This window comes from Echiichthys vipera (genome assembly GCF_963691815.1).
Source record: "Echiichthys vipera genome assembly, chromosome: 20".
Classification (NCBI taxonomy): Eukaryota; Metazoa; Chordata; class Actinopteri; order Perciformes; family Trachinidae; genus Echiichthys; species Echiichthys vipera.
The window spans coordinates 20,152,491-20,169,532 of record NC_139845.1 but is presented as its reverse complement, the minus strand read 5'-3'; the positions used below and the strand labels follow the sequence as shown (position 1 = coordinate 20,169,532).

General features: G+C 37.8%; 1 protein-coding gene and 1 pseudogene across 3 annotated transcripts in view; both read right to left on the bottom strand.

Moving 5' to 3' along the window:
• LOC310963022 (NXPE family member 3-like) overlaps positions 1–9,039 on the bottom strand; it is a 32,734-nt gene extending 23,695 nt beyond the window's left edge. The window contains exon 1 of one of the 2 annotated variants that reach the window (XM_083935655.1): positions 8,924–9,039. The gene's annotated coding sequence lies outside the window, so the exon portion shown is untranslated. Of the gene's footprint in view, positions 1–424; positions 479–8,923 lie in introns of those variants that run through there. The other variant, XM_083935656.1, reaches the window with a different exon arrangement.
• A 6,272-nt stretch (positions 9,040–15,311) lies between these two features.
• The window catches only part of LOC310962604 (cytidine monophosphate-N-acetylneuraminic acid hydroxylase-like), a 78,068-nt pseudogene continuing 76,337 nt past the window's right edge, over positions 15,312–17,042 (bottom strand). The window contains exons 12-13 of the transcript in view: positions 16,886–17,001; positions 15,312–15,451 (exon numbers count right to left, since the gene is read on the bottom strand). The product of the transcript in view is annotated as a cytidine monophosphate-N-acetylneuraminic acid hydroxylase-like (transcript). The remainder of the gene's footprint in view (positions 15,452–16,885; positions 17,002–17,042) is intronic.

The following is a 17,042-nucleotide window of genomic DNA, read 5'->3' as shown; positions in this document are numbered from 1 at the left end:
AAATCCAAGTTAAAATCATCATCATGTTCTCATCATTAGTTATAAACTCAGACAGTTGATTTTACATGTGATGTTGTGTAGTTCTGTCATAAATGTTGGTCCTATGTTATAATTTTAGTGTTCGTATTGTTGCCAAGCTGATACTTTTTAATTCTGTGGAATTGTATTGTTGTTGTAGTGGCGTCTTCATGTCGTTGCTTTTATTATTGTTCCTGTGGCATTTTAAATGTTGTGAAATTGTGTTGTTGTAGTTGCTGTATGTGGTTTACTATTGTGTAATAGCGTGATGTTTTTTATATTCTAGTGTTAGGGACTACAGCTGAAAATTAGCTGCTAACTCTGGTACTGCTAAGCAGTTGTGCATCGTCCCTGTCAAATAAGCTAATAAAATAAAAAATTAATAAAAACATATCATGTGTCTTACCTCAGCAGGGATCAGAACAGTGATGCAGCAAGTGTCCCTTGTTCTTGTTTGGTATATAAAGTTAATTGTGACTGGCATGACTCAGAACATCTTCAGGTGTGGTCTGAAGGTGGGGTGACAAGCATTCATGGTGTACTAAAAAAATAATCAATGGATCATTTCAGAAGTGGACAGGTTCAACCAGTTCTGTAAGTGAGGGAAAATGTTCATCACTTCTGCAACTCAAACTGTCTGTGCGGAAGTTAGAAGACTATCGGAGTTAACAGCAAGACAGTATTTGATCAAAAGCGTGCGGGGGGGGGAGGGGGGGTTATCCACAATGTAAAGTGTAAAGTATTTTTAATAAAACTGCAATCACAAATTATGAAATTAAGATGGACCAGATCTATCCTGCTTTGTGGTAGCCTGAGCGTCTGTCATTCAATCTGACTGCATCTTCCCAGTAGGATTGGGTATAGTTTGGGTTTTTCTGGTACCTGTGCTAAAATACAAAATAATATAGATGCTTTTAAAATTAAAAAGAAACAACGGCCAACAGCATTAAAGAACAGCTTCTTTATAGAAGCCCTTTAAAGTTGAAATGGATAAATCTTTATCTTTTTATTTCTAAGTTTCTTCTTCTGATACTTCTTTTTGTTATCAGACTTTTATTATTAGGGCTCGAGCACCAACAAAGTCGTTGGAGAGGGACCTATAGTTTTAGCAGGAATTGTCGTTTGTTATTATTATTATTATTCTGACAATAGGATTGCCTTTTTGGGGGGCTATTGTCAGGATCCCAGTCCTGCCAGGCCTACCTTTCTACCTTCTATTGCTTGTTTTGTCTCCCCCTGTCTGTTTTGACCTGCATGTGTCTTCTCTCTCTGTGTTGCATGTCTGGACCTGGAAGGTGTGGTTCTGCCCAGCTGTTGCTGATTCCCCTAATCACTGCCTGCAGTATAAAGAGCCAGATGTGGGACACACTCGGTGCCAGACCCTTTTCCTCATTTACGTCATATCTCATACCTCATTACACACCCAAAAAACATTTAAATATTAATATACAGCATAAAAAATAAAAACAAATACAAAACAATCAAATTAAACTTTTCAACTTGTGATATGGACTGGATGGAAGCGTGGATACTTGTGCTTTGACTTAAGTATTGTTTTCAAGTACTTTATACAAGACTGCTCCACAGCTTGACTGATCATTAACAGAATGCAAATGCAAATTTGAGAACGTTTGTGTAAAAAACAAGTATTAAAGTTGTGGTTGTGAAAAAATATATCCTTAAAGCGTAACTTTGACTGTTTTGATTCAGATGAAGCATTAGGTGTTGGGTAGGCTGTATTGCTGTATTGCTGTGCATTAGTATTACTGCAGGAAGATGCGTTGCTTTCTGAAAACAATTTGGAAAAAACGAGTACTGGATTGGCCCTTGAGGAATTGATGTGATACCTGATCTTGGAATAATTAACTATTCCTGTTATCTGGTTCTCTATGGGGTTATTTCCTAAATCTGCAATCCCACTTCCAATGAAGTTGGGACGTGGTGTAAAATGTAAATAAAAACAGAAAGCAATGATATGAAAATCCTTTCCAACCTATATTCAATTGAATACACTCCGAAGACAAGATATAGAATTTTGAATTTGCAAATGTTCACTGATTTTTAATGTGATGCCTGCAACACATTCCATTAACGCTGGGACAGAGGCAACAAAAACTGTGAAAGTTGAATAATGAACATTCCACAGGTGAACAGGTTAAATAGAAACAGGTGAGGGTCATGATTTGGTATAAAAGGAGCATCCCTGAAAGGCTCAGTCGTTAAAAAGCAAGAATGTGATGAGGTTCAGAACTCTGTGAACTACTGTGTGAGCAAATAATCCAAGACTTGAAAAACGTTTCTCAACGTACTACAGCCAGGGATTAAGGTATTTTATCATCTACAGTCCATAATATCCAGTGTTGGGCACATTACTTTAAAAATAATTAGTTACAGTTAACAATTACTTCTCCCAAAAAGTACCTGAATTAGTTGCTGAGTTACAAATTATAAAAGTAACTAGTTACGATGGAAAGTAACAATCACTTTACTTTCAAGGAAATTTTTAAAATGCTCAGATGTGTCAAAGAATTTGGACCCCACCTCCACCCTTCTTAAACAGAACTTAAAATACATGTGCAAGTTCAAATATTCATGATAAATCTGAATATTATAATGAAATGGACACATCATAAATGATTACCAGTGTACACAAATCTTAAATATTTTAATGTTTCTGTGGGACAAAGTGAGACTAGCATCCAACCAAATTGCATTTATTGTTGTAGATATAATAATAACTATGTTTAAATCGTGCAGAAATAAAAATAACACAATAGATGTTTTGAAAACATTGATATTAAATTGTGAGGCCCAGGTGGGAATGAGGACTCAGATGCGAAGGTTCGCGCACAGGAACGTGGCACAGAACAAAAGTCACAAACAAAAAAATCACTCCGCACAGGAGGAACAAAACAAAATTCGCCAGTAATAAAACAAAGTACAAAATAAAGACGCTTCGTCCAGGAGGAAAAAACAAAAAGCAAAGTGAACAATATGAATAATTAAATAAGGACGCTCCAACCAGGAGGGAAAAACGATGGAAAAACGAGAATTCAAAAACGCTACACTTACTTTGACAAAACAAGAAATACTATCACCAGAACATGGAAACAATAAACTCGAGGGCATGAACAAATCTGTAGGAACAGACGCTGGACACATTTGACACAAGGTAGAAAATCATCTGGCACGGAACAGGGGGAAAGACATGGACTTTATACCCATGAGGGGAGGGGAACCACAGGTGGAAACAATCGGGAATCAGGGAATGACGTCAGACTGGTGACACGAGAGGAAGGGCAAGTGACCTTTCAAAATAAAACAGGAAATGCACAAGACAAAAACCCAAAGACAGGACAGACCTCACCGCGGCGTGACATAAATAAATTATATTGAGAGAAGTCGCAATGGAATTGCTTGACACAGACGTGGAGAAACACTTTTGTACAGGGCATAATGTGCATTTCATGTATGCATTCATTCCTTAAATTCCAGGTAAGGAAAATTATTTGCTTCTAATGCCATTTACTTCCAGTTAAAGAAGTTTACTTTGGGATTACCTGGGTTTGCTGATTCTGTTGCTCTTTCACTGACTTTTGTCATGTGTTTGAAACTGCGCCTGCTTTCGATTTTGTGAAAACAACACCTGCCTAACTCTGCCTCTAAATGGTTTACCGTGAAATATTACTCTACCACAGCCAATCCTCATTTGTGGTTGCCTCGCCCCATTAAAAAACAAATCTTCGCCTCTTGCCTTAGAGATTTAGATAAAAAACAGCTTCAATTAGCTAATAATTATAGTAATGCGCCACATTTTTGCGGTAACAGTTATAGCGTTATAATGACGGGAAGAGTAATCAATTAGATTACTCGTAACTGACATAAGTAAAGCCATTTGTAACATCATTAATCCTGCTTAATGAATTAAATACAAAGAAAGAATGAATAGTTCAAGGTGATTTTAATCTGAATTTAATCAGGAAAAGACACTGGTAAAAAGTTTAAGGCACTTACAAATTGAAGTAAAAACAAACCTGAAACTATAGAAACTTAAAAGTTAAAGGAAAAGATCCACGAGTCTGAGTGAGGGAGAGACAGATTGTGTGTGTGAAGCTGAGGGGAACGCAGCAGGCCAGCGGCGCTGTGACAAACATATCACAGATGCAGACACAGTCCGATAATGAGGATTTTCATTCAATCCGAGGTATTACTCGTATATTACTCGTATTCGGCAATAGTGCGTTGTCCGCTGACACTCGATTACTCCGCTACCCGAGTATCCGGCTCATCTCATACTACTAGAATGACAGATATCTCAAAGACTCGAACTTATCTCATTTTCAGTAATATGTCTGAGAGAATCACTAAATAATTTAATCTCTTTACTTGTCTGCCAGATCACAATATGATGCTTGTTGCTAGTTAATGAACAAAAAACAGGTTTATGTATTAAAAAGACACCAATAAGCACTCCCATGGAATTGGACAACAAGATATGAACACATTTAAAGAAGAACTAGGCCGGGTTGATTGGAAATGAACAGCAGCAATGATACAAATTTTGATGTGCCTGTCTGACACTCAACATCAGCAAAATGTATGTATTTTTATAATTAAAAAAATGGAATTCAGCCCGATATCATAGTTAAGGGAGAAAGGATCCAGACTCTGTCACGTTTTAAATATTTGGGAATAAAAGTTGACTCACAGTTGTCACTTAAAAACGTGTGAAACAGGTTTGTAAAATTGTTAAATTCCAACAACACTTGCTCTACTACAGACACTGGACAAAAAGCAATCACATTATCACCATTGTGTCTTTTTCTGATGTTAGTTTAGTAAAGTAATCAATGATTTAGCCGCTCCTCTATTAAATGAGTTTTTATTCCTGTTAGAGCCTCTAAGTGTTGGAACTCAGTACCAAGAGAGATTAGAGAGTGGAACCGCTTTGCTGGTTTTAAATGCAAGATAAAAATCCAAGTTAAAATCATCATCATGTTCTCATCATTAGTTATAAACTCAGACAGTTGATTTTACATGTGATGTTGTGTAGTTCTGTCATAAATGTTGGTCCTATGTTATAATTTTAGTGTTCGTATTGTTGCCAAGCTGATACTTTTTAATTCTGTGGAATTGTATTGTTGTTGTAGTGGCGTCTTCATGTCGTTGCTTTTATTATTGTTCCTGTGGCATTTTAAATGTTGTGAAATTGTGTTGTTGTAGTTGCTGTATGTGGTTTACTATTGTGTAATAGCGTGATGTTTTTTATATTCTAGTGTTAGGGACTACAGCTGAAAATTAGCTGCTAACTCTGGTACTGCTAAGCAGTTGTGCATCGTCCCTGTCAAATAAGCTAATAAAATAAAAAAATAATAAAAACATATCATGTGTCTTACCTCAGCAGGGATCAGAACAGTGATGCAGCAAGTGTCCCTTGTTCTTGTTTGGTATATAAAGTTAATTGTGACCGGCATGACTCAGAACATTTTCAGGTGTGGTCTGAAGGTGGGGTGACAAGCATTCATGGTGTACTAAAAAAATAATCAATGGATCATTTCAGAAGTGGACAGGTTCAACCAGTTCTGTAAGTGAGGGAAAATGTTCATCACTTCTGCAACTCAAACTGTCTGTGTGGCAGTTAGAAGACTATCGGAGTTAACAGCGAGACAGTGTTTGATCAAAAGCGTGCGGGGGGGGGGGGGTTATCCACAATGTAAAGTGTAAAGTATTTCCAATAAAACTGCAGTCACAAATTATGAAATTAAGATGGACCAGATCTATCCTGCTTTGTGGTAGCCTGAGCGTCTGTCATTCAATCTGACTGCATCTTCCCAGTAGGATTGGGTATAGTTTGGGTTTTTCTGGTACCTGTGCTAAAATACAAAATAATATAGATGCTTTTAAAATAAAAAGAAACAACGGCCAACAGCATTAAAGAACAGCTTCTTTATAGAAGCCCTTTAAAGTTGAAATGGATAAATCTTTATCTTTTTATTTCTAAGTTTCTTCTTCTGATACTTCTTTTTGTTATCAGACTTTTATTATTAGGGCTCGAGCACCAACAAAGTCGTTGGAGAGGGACCTATAGTTTTAGCAGGAATTGTCGTTTGTTATTATTATTATTATTCTGACAATAGGATTGCCTTTTTGGGGGGCTATTGTCAGGATCCCAGTCCTGCCAGGCCTACCTTTCTACCTTCTATTGCTTGGTTTGTCTCCCCCTGTCTGTTTTGACCTGCATGTGTCTTCTCTCTCTGTGTTGCATGTCTGGACCTGGAAGGTGTGGTTCTGCCCAGCTGTTGCTGATTCCCCTAATCACTGCCTGCAGTATAAAGAGCCAGATGTGGGACACACTCGGCGCCAGACCCTTTTCCTCATTTACGTCATATCTCATACCTCATTACACACCCAAAAAACATTTAAATATTAATATACAGCATAAAAAATAAAAACAAATACAAAACAATCAAATTAAACTTTTCAACTTGTGATATGGACTGGATGGAAGCGTGGATACTTGTGCTTTGACTTAAGTATTGTTTTCAAGTACTTTATACAAGACTGCTCCACAGCTTGACTGATCATTAACAGAATGCAAATGCAAATTTGAGAACGTTTGTGTAAAAAACAAGTATTAAAGTTGTGGTTGTGAAAAAATATATCCTTAAAGCGTAACTTTGACTGTTTTGATTCAGATGAAGCATTAGGTGTTGGGTAGGCTGTATTGCTGTATTGCTGTGCATTAGTATTACTGCAGGAAGATGCGTTGCTTTCTGAAAACGATTTGGAAAAAACGAGTACTGGATTGGCCCTTGAGGAATTGATGTGATACCTGGATCTTGGAATAATTAACTATTCCTGTTATCTGGTTCTCTATGGGGTTATTTCCTAAATCTGCAATCCCACTTCCAATGAAGTTGGGACGTGGTGTAAAATGTAAATAAAAACAGAAAGCAATGATATGAAAATCCTTTCCAACCTATATTCAATTGAATACACTCCGAAGACAAGATATAGAATTTTGAATTTGCAAATGTTCACTGATTTTTAATGTGATGCCTGCAACACATTCCATTAACGCTGGGACAGAGGCAACAAAAACTGTGAAAGTTGAATAATGCTCAAAAAACGCTGATTTGGAACATTCCACAGGTGAACAGGTTAAATAGAAACAGGTGAGGGTCATGATTTGGTATAAAAGGAGCATCCCTGAAAGGCTCAGTCGTTAAAAAGCAAGAATGTGATGAGGTTCAGAACTCTGTGAACTACTGTGTGAGCAAATAATCCAAGACTTTAAAAATGTTTCTCAGCGTACTACAGCCAGGGATTAAGGTATTTTATCATCTACAGTCCATAATATCCAGTGTTGGGCACATTACTTTAAAAATAATTAGTTACAGTTAACAATTACTTCTCCCAAAAAGTACCTGAATTAGTTGCTGAGTTACAAATTATAAAAGTAACTAGTTACGATGGAAAGTAACAATCACTTTACTTTCAAGGAAATTTTTAAAATGCTCAGATGTGTCAAAGAATTTGGACCCCACCTCCACCCTTCTTAAACAGAACTTAAAATACATGTGCAAGTTCAAATATTCATGATAAATCTGAATATTATAATGAAATGGACACATCATAAATGATTACCAGTGTACACAAATCTTAAATATTTTAATGTTTCTGTGGGACAAAGTGAGACTAGCATCCAACCAAATTGCATTTATTGTTGTAGATATAATAATAACTATGTTTAAATCGTGCGGAAATAAAAATAACACAATAGATGTTTTGAAAACATTGATATTAAATTGTGAGGCCCAGGTGGGAATGAGGACTCAGATGCGGAGGTTCGCGTTCCAGGAGGAAAAAACAAAAAGCAAAGTGAACAAAATAACTAATTAAATAAGGACGCTCCAACCAGGAGGGAAAAACGATGGAAAAACGAGAATTCAAAAACGCTACACTTACTTTGACAAAACAAGAAATACTATCACCAGAACATGGAAACAATAAACTCGAGGGCATGAACAAGACTGTAGGAACAGACGCTGGATACATTTGACACAAGGTAGAAAATCATCTGGCACGGAACAGGGGGAAAGACATGGACTTTATACCCATGAGGGGAGGGGAACCACAGGTGGAAACAATCGGGAATCAGGGAATGACGTCAGACTGGTGACACGAGAGGAAGGGCAAGTGACCTTTCAAAATAAAACAGGAAATGCACAAGACAAAAACCCAAAGACAGGACAGACCTCACCGCGGCGTGACATAAATAAATTATATTGAGAGAAGTCGCAATGGAATTGCTTGACACAGACGTGGAGAGACACGTTAGTACAGGGCATAATGTGCATTTCACATGCATTCATTCCTTTATTTTCAGGTAAGGAAAAGTAATTGCTTCTAATGTATATACTTCCAGTTAAATAAGTTTACTTTGGGATTACCTGGGTTTGCTGATTCTGTTGCTCTTTCACTGACTTTTGTCATGTGTTTGAAACTGCGCCTGCTTTCGATTTTGTGAAAACAACACCTGCCTAACTCTGCCTCTAAATGGTTTACCGTGAAATATTACTCTACCACAGCCAATCCTCATTTGTGGTTGCCTCGCCCCATTAAAAAACAAATCTTCGCCTCTTGGCTTAGGGCTTTAGATAAAATCAGCTTCAATTAGCTAATAATTATAGTAATGCGCCAATGTTGTGAAATTGTGTTGTTGTAGTTGCTGTATGTGGTTTACTATTGTGTAATAGCGTGATGTTTTTTATATTCTAGTGTTAGGGACTACAGCTGAAAATTAGCATATAGCTAACTCTGGTACTGCTAAGCAGTTGTGCATTGTCCCTGTCAAATAAGCTAATAAAATAAAAAATAAATAAAAACATATCATGTGTCTTACCTCAGCAGAGATCAGAACAGTGATGCGATGTTCATCAGATCCTTTATCTTGCTGGTGCAACAAGTGTCCCTTGTTCTTGTTTGGTATGTAAAGTTAATTGTGACCGGCATGACTCATCATTTTCAGGTGTGGTCTGAAGGTGGGGTGACCAGCATTCATGGTGTGCTAAAAGATAATCCTATGGATCTTTTCAGAAGTAGACAGGTTCAACCAGTTCTGTAAGTGAGGGAAAATGTTCATCACTTCTGCAACTCGAACTGTCTGTGTGGCAGTTAGAAGACTATCGGAGTTAACAGCGAGACAGTGTTTGCGTAGACCAAAAGCAGGGGGGGTGAAGAATTAAAAATCAATGTGTGAAGTATCATAATCATGTGTTAGTGTGTGTATTAGTAATGATTAATGAGAGTGTGATAATCAATGATTGAAGAATTAATAATCATGTGTTAGCGTGTGCATTAGTAATGATTAATAAGAATGTGATAGTATGTGCCTCTGCTATTATTTGACCAGGCTCAAGCTTTTCTGCTTTCTCCAAAAGCACACAAACTTTTGACTCACAGAAACTTTTGGCAGTCAGTCGAGGTCATAAAGACAATGAACTAGCCATGTTGCAAATATGCACCTGGCAACTAGGTTGAGATTAGGAGAATTGTACGTGCTGTGCTTCCTTGACAGATAAAGAATAAGACTCCTGCTATACAGAGGATACTCTGTCGCGCAGGGAGGAAGATGGAGGCTGGAGCAACTGCTACTTCTGAAATACACATATGCACGCACAAGCAGACACATAACCATGCCTTTGTAACAAGTTTATATGCTGGAGCAGATAGAATAGAGATCAGGAACTTCTTGACTCTGATCACGGGTACTGTGTTGTACACAGTTACTCTAGATAGAGAATAGAACATTTCTCCAGACGTCTGTATCATCTGATGTCCTCCTGCTAATAAATGCCTGCTGGCGCACTAAACTGCCAACGACTCTGCTGACTCCAGGAAGCCTCCTGTAGAATTTGAATTACGCAATATATACTCTATGAGGTCCTTCTGATTTGCCTTAAGTATAGTGTGTAAAATTCCTACAGGGGTGACCCACAATGTAAAGTGTAAAGTGTTTCCAATAAAACTGCAGTCACAAAGTATGAAATTAAGAAGGACCAGATCTATCCTGCTTTGTGGTAGCCTGAGCGTCCGTCATTCAATCTGACTGCATCTTCCCAGTAGGATTGGGTATAGTTTGGGTTTTTCCGGTACCTGTGCTAAAATAAAGAATAATATAGATGCTTTTAAAATAAAAAGAAACAACGGCCAACAGCATTAAAGAACAGTTAAAGTTAAAGAACTTCTTGGCAACTTTATTAAAAAAAACTACTTGTGACCAATTTAGCAACATATTCAGACCATTAGGGAAAAGGGTGAAATATATGGTCGGCCTAATTCATTCCCATGCATGTGGCTCAGAGTACAGTTCAGTATATAGTCTATAGGTCCTTGTCTCTCCTCTTGCAGCAGCACTGTTGTTGTTGTTATGTGACGCCATGGGATAAGAGGTCCGAGGTGGGGAGATGACGGCATTGTTTAACAAAGCAGTAGGTTTCACCGTCCAGACGACAACTCCACGGGGGGCGTTTTCAAATCTTCCCACTCTGGGACCAGGTTACAAAAAATACTGTTTTCAGGCTCTGATAACGCCGCCTGCGTGTGGATGGTCGGCCAAAACGATACTAAAGTTGTGAGGTTACAGATAAACGCGTTTCCGTGTGGACGGGCCCTAACACTCCTTCTCAGCAGCACAGGTGTGACTCCGACATGCGGCTCTGTGTTTCAGTTCCAGCCATGTTCTACGTGTTTTATCCATATTTCTGTAGTTATTCCCTCACCTTCACATACCGCATACACAGGAAACGTGGCTCAGATCTTAGCCCTTAGACTATGGATGACTTTTGCTGTTGATGATCTTCAGGTTATTTTTTTAAGTTATTTTGCAAATGTCATTCAGCTACTAAATCATGTGTACTCTCCTCACACTACAGAGGCAGGGTTATTTCAACAACTGTGGGATGTTTGTGTTGATGGTAAGATAATGGGCGTTGAGTACATATTGATTTTGGCGTATCGGTTTACTGGTGCATTATGTCTTCTCTTTTCAAAAATATTATCCTTTGGAGTTTGTTGTTTTTATTCTTATAATAAAAATAAACCACTTCTCTTAATTTACAGTACGCAATGTACATTGTAATGGATGGAAATGGGACTTTGTTGAGGTATGTATAAATAAGTAATTATATCATCACTAGTAGATGCAAGGTTTTTTTTTTTACACTGCTGATTTTTGATTTTGGTTAACCTGTTTGACTTAATTTCTTGTCGTCACTCAAACATGATGCAACTAAGGCGATGGTGGGGCCTCGTTCTCCGTAAGAACTTCCCCGTGCCGTAAACAATTGTTTCACTGCAACAGACTTACCAGAATAGACTTTGAAACATTGTAAGTATGGAATGTTTGCTATCTACTCACCAAGGTCTGCAGAGGATTTTTTGCAAAGTAGAAAGAGTCGATGCTAAGAAAAAAGCTACAGGTAGGTGTCATATAATGTGTGGTATTGTCTTAAACCAAGTGTTAAAGACTATTGTCTTACCAACCTCCCACCACTATTGAAAGACGTCTCCCTAAAAAGGTCTCGAGTTGCCACATCCAGTTCTTAAGGATCAGGTACTGTGTAGACTCTTAGTAAGGTGAACGTTTGTACACTGATCCTTATCATTTGGGAGATCTCATTGATTGTATTTGACTGCCACTTCCCGATTTAATTGTATCTCATCATAATTATACAAGTTGTAGCCTACTCCATTGCTGACCTCTTGCACTACTTTTATTATTCCCTTAAATTACTTGACGTTTCAGAAGCTTCATTTGGACAGCACTATCTTCTTCTTCTACTTCTTGAATTTGCGGCACACTTGACATCAGAGAGGGAGGAGCTCAACGTGGTAGGTGTCAAGCACTTCTTCTGTTTACTCCACTCTCCAGTCTGGAGCTGCCGCGCCCCAGGTATGGGCGCCCATGCAGCCCTCCGGCCAGCTTGGGTTTCCCCATAGACTGTATTAAAAAGGTTTCTCCCCGCTTCCTCTTCGTCCCTCAATTCTACTTCTGAATAAAAAAGGGTTTTATAGGCTACCTGGGTCTGCCACCCCTGTGGCTCGTTTCACTGTTTAGTGTAGAGTTCAGGGTCAGTGCTTAAAACAGAAAGACTACATGCAAACATACATACATACTGGCAGATAAATTAACACAAAAGGAACACAACCACTGCAAAATAACACAGAACACAACATGCAATAATCAATAAACAATAAAATCACAGCAGCAAAAATAAATAACTGAACTAAAACTGAACATGTCACATATCCAGGACCTCTTTGCCTGTCTCTCCCTGTTCGTCTTTTTTTGACTGACAGGCAACGGTTTGCTTTCCAGTGTGCACCAAAGTCTGGAGCATTTTGATCAAAAATAACTTTTGTTCCAAACTGAAACTTGAACATAGCTTTTTTTTTTTTGTCCGAACTGGTTCAACCCTGACAACATCAGCAGGTGTGTTCTCAGTGGATGAGAGATCGATCAGAGCAGAGGAGAATTAAAGTTTATCAAGATATGTGTGAAGATATCAAGGGAATGTACAGCAGCTACAGTTTTCAGAACAAATAAAGACCCATGGAGGAGTCCCGCGTGTTGTTTCTGCTGCTGAGTGAAGTGATGGAGGTTAGCACCGGAGACTCCAGACAGACAAAATGAAAGTGTCTCCTCCTGTGATTTCTGACCAGGAACAGCTAACACTGAACTACTGTCAGATATTTTATTGAAATTTCTTTAAGAGAAATGCTCTGAATGAATCTGACTTCCCTTCGGTAAACAGTTAACTGTGTAGTGTGTGTCTAGAGCTTTTATCATAAAAGGTAAGAACGGAAGAAGGAAGCTATCTGCACTGCTGTTGCCAAATTAAAATAGTGAAACAGTTTTCCGTCTGCACACAGCAGACCTCTGTTGTCTTATGATCCTCTGAAGTAAACACCACAATTCGATTGGTTGATGAGAGCGTAAATCGGCCAACATTTGAAATAAGAACTTTTACATGGAACTAAATAATAAGCAGCACTCCACATTAATGGTGCTGCATTATGGCAAATTTCAGGCTCACTGTGTACTATATTACATTTACTGCTGTTGTGCATTGTGCATCACCCTCAGTTGCCGACACATTCTTCATTACAATGATACAATGATTTATATTCTTATTTTTGATAGAGAATATTTTATTATTATCATTATTATTATTATTATTTACTAATTATTTATTAGTTACAGTTTTGGAAGGTGGAAACCCTTAATGAAGGGTGCTTCATTCAGCTGAGTGTGACTCAGTTATTAAATAGGGGCCAGATTGGTAGTAGATGGTAGATTCTGTATGTCAGATATAGGTGTGAAACAATATAAGTTAGGTCTGACTGATATACACCATGACAACTGAGCTGAAGTTTTGTTTCTCAGCCAGCAGCTGTTTTAGCAAACATGCTCTGATTCACCCACTGTACACCCAAGTGCCTCTAATAAATGAACAGCGGAGTGATTTAGATAACAGGAAAGACAAAGGCACATTACAATCTAGAGTAAGTAACTTTATTGTCACATGGCTTCGGTTGACTGCATAAGGTACACTTCATGGATGACACTGTATGCAAAAATGTGGAAATATCGATTAGCAGTACACAGTAAATCTCTTTCACTTGATTAACGCGGGCCTTGCACCAAGACTTCCAACAAAATAAAGTATTGTAGTATATGGTAATAGACAAGAATTTATTTTTTCATTTCCAGGTTAAATTTGTGATGTCACTCAACCCATTATCCTCCTCGACTGCTGTAAACTCAAGATATGCTCAGACTAAACACCACATACAGTACTTATAAAAGATGGACGAGTGGTCCATACACACCCAGCACCTAATCATGTATAGTGCATAATCCATACTACCACCACAGGTGACGGGGAGTTAGCAAACACCACGTCAGCTGTTGTACTTGTATACTTGTTATACATACAGATGAACATGGAAATCCACATACAGTACTTATAACACATGGACTAGTGGCACATTCACATCATAACCTAATCATACCTAATACATAATCTATACCAACACATCACTTTAGAGGTTTACATATCATAACACAGAAAAAAACAAACCACCTGCCCATAAAATAGATGAATTTTTACTCTTCTGAAACTTGTCTTCTTATAATTCTTCTTGAACTTCTGCCGTGTCAGCAACCCTTAATTTTTTGGTCCTGTAAAGCCTGTTGAGACATTTAATGTAAAAGTGGACTTTTACGAATAAAAACTTCACTCAAATAACATAAATCAAATCGTATGATTAATGCAATTATTATTAAATTAGTAAGTTCTAACATTTACATGCTACTACAAACACTGAAGCCAGAACATTGCCCCATAATCTTTTTACTTATCCATAAAGTTAACAATCGACTAATTTGGGATGATTGAACTGTACATAAATGTACCAGTATGGAGGGTTTGCTACCTGTTATGCATTAAGGACCATACCATTTTTAGTTCCAATGTAACTATGTAACCAGAGATGTGGACTTGAGACTGAGACTTGTGACTCAAATCACAGTTTTGATGACTTGAAACTTGAGCTAACAGATAATAAAAGACTTGACTTGCCGTAAACATCAAAAATTTGTGACTTAATGACTTGAATGACTTGCCTGTTAAGTGACACTTGTTCGCTCATGCACAGAACATTTACCTGTTTTTCCTGGGGCATATTTTACAGTTTCTTCCACACATTCTATGACTAAGTGTGGACACAGAGCTTTGATGTGAAGTCTGATGTTTGCATGCCGTTAGGACACGGGGTCATGTGTTTTTTATTAGGACCTGCTGTTCAGACGCATAGAATGACACTGCACGCATCTCTCCAGTTTCTGTATCAGTAAATCTTTGGTCGACCTCGTCGTCTCTTCTTGAGAGCCGTAAACGCACACTCATCTGAATTACTTAGACCTGACTTGACAGACTGTGATAGATAACATGACTCACAGTAGTTCCAGGGTTCTACTATGTGATTTTTATACTATGCCAGATTGATGGAAACCAGTTTGTTGTAAATATGATAAAACATCCAAAATTAGTTGTGTGTTCCTTTAAAGACAAATTTACTCATTATTTCATTTATTCTTTTCTTTACTTCTTTATGACAGTACAATCTAATCAAAAGAAGTTGGAATTACCCGGCTGGCCTTGAAGTTGTAAACATAACAGAAATAAAAATCAATAACTTGATCTTCACATACCAGTTATCCATATTCACAACACAACACAATAGCTCCATATCTTTGACTGCTGTTGTGGTGTGCCATGCTCCTGGATGGAAGTCTCCTGCTGCAGGAAATGGTCCCAGTCTGGCCTGCAAACTGGTAGCTCTGTTTGGAAGTGGTTCCAAAAACCTGGACACCGACAGGACAAATTAAAGTTTAGAACATTTACTAATCAAAGCAACAGTAAACTTTGGGCCTCATGCATGAATGTTTGTATTTTTTCTTATATTTGTGCTCGCACAAAGCAGAGGAGGAAAATAAGAAAATCCTGCATGGGATTCATGAAACGTGCACAGACAGACAATCTGTTCTTACCCTCCTGAGTATGTTGATGAATCACATTTGATCTTAAATTCCTATTCTAGGCAATGTGGAGTTAGCTTAGGGAAACTCCCCATGAAGTCATATAAGGGCAGCAGACTGGAGTACTGTGTGCAAACCACAAAGCAACAAGTCACTGACATTTGATATTTAACGTTCAACTTAGACAAGAGAAGAAAAGGAAGCAAAAGAAATGGAAATGCCTAATAAGCATAAGAAATACCTGAGGGCAACAAAAAGGGAAAAATATTTTCTTCTGCAGAGATACAAACTTTACTTTATGTTGTTTGTTTAAGAAAACTCTTCATCATATTTAATCCGCTTTTTCAAAAATGAATAGTACTATGAAAAAAATATTCTTCTTAATGTTAAAAACATAAAATGATTTGGGTTTCAACACCATGTCCGTATTCAGGTTCATGGAAAACCGTCATCCAAGTCTTCAGGTGGTGGTGGGTGTAGTGGGGTCTCACCATGATGCATAATGTGTCGAACACACCAGCTTGTGACTATTTCACACCCTTTTTCAGGTGTGTTTTAGAGCATGCCACCTGCCACCAGCCTTTCTTTCAGTATACTGAGAGTGCGCTCCACCACTGAAGGAGTTCATCAGTTTCTGGTTATCACGTGAACTAAAGGTTGGATGTATGTTGAAAGGTAATAATTATGCAGACTTATGAATAATTTTATACATTAGAATATTTAAAAAAAAACACTAATCAGTGTAAACATGTTTCATACATAAGGCCCATTGTGTTCATTGTTCCTCCATCTCTGTTATGTGTTCCTTATTATCGAAGAATGATTTAGCAAAATTGGATCAAATGAAAAACTAGCATCATAAACACATTTATCAATAGATTTTAAGACGGGCAAGATGAGGACTGACACATTATGCATTTATTAGCAGTTAACTATGCTTTAAGCAGCTAAATTGAATCTTTTGGAGCTGATCTAAACGAGAGCAATGCCTTGATAGAATTAATAAATCCTAATTTATGCACTAAACATTTTTTAAAGGTATTTTTAAGAGAGAAAGACTGAAAAGCATAAAGGGCAGGATTCAAACCCAGGCCTCTATGACATAAATGGCAAACTGTATATATTAACTACATATTTGCAGCTCCTCATTTAGAATGAGCACTTTATGTGGTTGATATAATTCAAATAAGGTAACACAAGTACAAACATCTGTGCGTGCGTGTGTGTGTGTGTGTGTGTGTGTGTGTGTGCTATATTTACCTATGGTGGTAAATATCCGGGTCCCGGCTTATGCGGTTCTGGAAGCCGTAGTACAGATCATCCCAGAGACGACCGTGCAGCACCACGTATCTCATCACCCCAATCCTGTTTTTAATCTTTAGAGAGGAAAGCAAAAAGTATCATCTGACTCTTTTAA